Genomic DNA, 2859 nt, shown 5'->3' on the forward strand with positions numbered 1-2859 from the left:
CAAAAGACTGTAGTCAAAAAGCTCTGGGCTTCAAGGACCAGTTGCAAACTGGCCATTTACTTGCAATGTGGCCTTGGTCTGCTTTTTGTTTCTCTCTGAGGGGACAAGAAAATCCTCTTTACCAATCTCAGGAGCTTGCAAAAGTCAAAAGTAAGTACAGTGTTTTGTCAACCACTGGGCTAATGAAGTCTATTATTATCACATACCATTGTGCTAGGAGGCCAGAGAAGGAAGAGGGAACTGGGCAGGAGCTGTCAGGGAGGGCTTGATGGAGGACGTTGGTCTAAAGTGGACCTTGGAGGAAGGAAAGGATTGGGAAAGGCAGAAAAGGCATTTCTCCCAAGGGGAACTGAGAGAGGGATTTGTATCCTGTGGGGGAGGGACAAAAGTAAGGAAACTTGACCTAACCTGTGAGAGGAGTTTTGATTGAGGAACCACATGGAAAATAAGTTTAGGGAGATAAGGGAGCCCCTAATTATGAGGGATCTAGAAAAAAAGTGTAGGACAGGATAAGATATTTGGTAAAGGATATGTTTCAACATCTTATCTGCTCATTATCACAGAATATATCCAATACCTTCATTCTTTGAAAATATTAATCACTGTGGTCTATATGCTGTAAGACCACCATAGTGAACAATGTGGAACAATGGAAATTACAGTAACAATAATATCATCAGTTATATTGGTAGATTCAATATGTAGGCAAGGATACTTTGAGATTTAGTCTTTATGCTCTCAGAAACAAAACAATGTTTATTCTGTTGGATATTTTCTAAAAGATGCAACAAAGCATTTTCCTAATTAGAAGACTCTAGGAAAGAAAGCCTCTCTTCTTTCACACACTGATCTACCCTGGTTCTAAATCAGTACACTGAAAGGAAAGGGCAGCACGCATCTCTACACAGTCCTTTACCAAGATTCACTCTGGCCAGAACACCACAACTCTTCTCCTACCATGGGCACCTTGCAACTGTCTACCTTGGTATTCCAAGGTAGGAAATCAGTCTCTCTATAGGATAAAGACCATGAATCCTGAAAGGTTCTCCTTTTTTCTTTTTTTCTTTCTTTCTATGTAGTTGTTCCTAATCTTTCTTTGGCAACTTACTCTTTTAATGGGCTACTTTTTTTAACCTAATCTTCCTCTTCATGAAAAAGAAGTAGGGGAATCTAATTGAATGCTAGAGAAATGCAAAGCATACCAAATATAGGAGAAAATTAAGCCATATCACGATTAAAGGACCATTTGAAAAGAATCATATAAGACTTCAAAAGTTGCTGTTCTCAGGTTGGGGATATAGCTCAGTTGGTAGAGTGCTTGCCTCGTATGCACAAGACCCTGGATTCAATCCCCAGCACCAAAAAACAAACAACAACAGCAACAACAACAAAAAAAACCTACCAGTTCTTGCAAGAAGAATCGAACAATTTTTCACAGAATTATGGCTATTCTTTCAAGTCAAATTACTACTTACAAAACCAAAATAAATAAATTCACTTAAAATGGAAAAAGTTTTGTCAATGCCTTTAGACTTAAATCTGAAATCGAGTCTTGTTCTTTTTGTATTTCTGTAATGCAGCATGGTAAATGTTTCTTGAGTAAGTAAATGCATTGAGTGAAATCTAATTAAAATAGTACATAATATATTGTGAAAATAAGAAAAGATGATAAACTTCTGGATTCAATACAAAAAGCAAATTAATATAGTCATTAAGAAATCCTGTGTATCCAATTGAGTTTAATCATGTCATTATCAGGAACAAACATAGATTAACCTTTCACAATGCAAAAATAACTATGATAGCTTCTTAGCTGGATAATAAAGTCTAACCATAATTCCAATACTGAGGGAGCCTAAAAATTAATGAAGAAAACAACACACATGTTTATTCAACAAAAATGTTTTAAAACAATTATATACAGACTGGCCTGAGAAAGATGGTGTATCAGAAACAGTGTTATCATTTTGGAGAATAGGTGGGGTTATGCAGAAAACATAAAATTCCTTATTGTCCAATACTATTTATTGATACTGACTCTATCTGATCATGTAGATAAAATGAAGACTATGAGCGAGGTTGAGATTGAGGATAAAGTTGAAGATGAGGTAAACATGAAGATATAGAATGATGGTAGAGGCTAAGGAGAAGGAAGTAGAGGCTGAAGCTATGCTTAAGGAATGACTAGGACTTGGTTATCTGTGCATTTGGAGGATATTTTTATTAAAGGGATGATAATCAACAGAGTGAAGAAACACCAACAGAATTTGAGAAAATATTTGCAAATTATAAATCTGATGAAGGATTAGTACCCCAAAGACATAAAGAACCTAAGCAACTCAATAGCAAGAAAACAAAACCCAATTTTAAAATGGGCAAAGGATATGCATAGACATTTCTCAAAAGAAGGCATTTAAAAAAATGTTCAACATTATTAATCACTGGGGAAATGCAAATAAAAGCCACAATGAGAAATCACTTCACACCTGTTAGTATGATTATCATAAAAAAGATAAAAAATAAGTATGGGAGAGAATGTAGAAAAAAAGGAAATCCTTGTCCATAGTTGGTGGAAATGTAATTAGTACAACCATTATGGAAAACAGTAGGGACATTCCTCAAAAACAAACAAACAAACAAAACACTTGAAAATTAAAATACCAGATGATCCAGCAATCCCACCTCTGGGTATATATCCAAAAGAAGTCAACTCAGTGTGTAAAGAGATGTTTGCATTTCCATGTTCATTGCAATAGTCAAGATATGGAATCCTAAGTGTTCATCAACAGATAAATGGATATAGTATATGTACAAAATAGAGTACTATTTAGTCTTTAAGAAGAAGGAAACCCTATCATT

Source organism: Callospermophilus lateralis, chromosome 15, assembly GCF_048772815.1.
Source record: "Callospermophilus lateralis isolate mCalLat2 chromosome 15, mCalLat2.hap1, whole genome shotgun sequence".
Lineage (NCBI taxonomy): Eukaryota > Metazoa > Chordata > Mammalia > Rodentia > Sciuridae > Callospermophilus > Callospermophilus lateralis.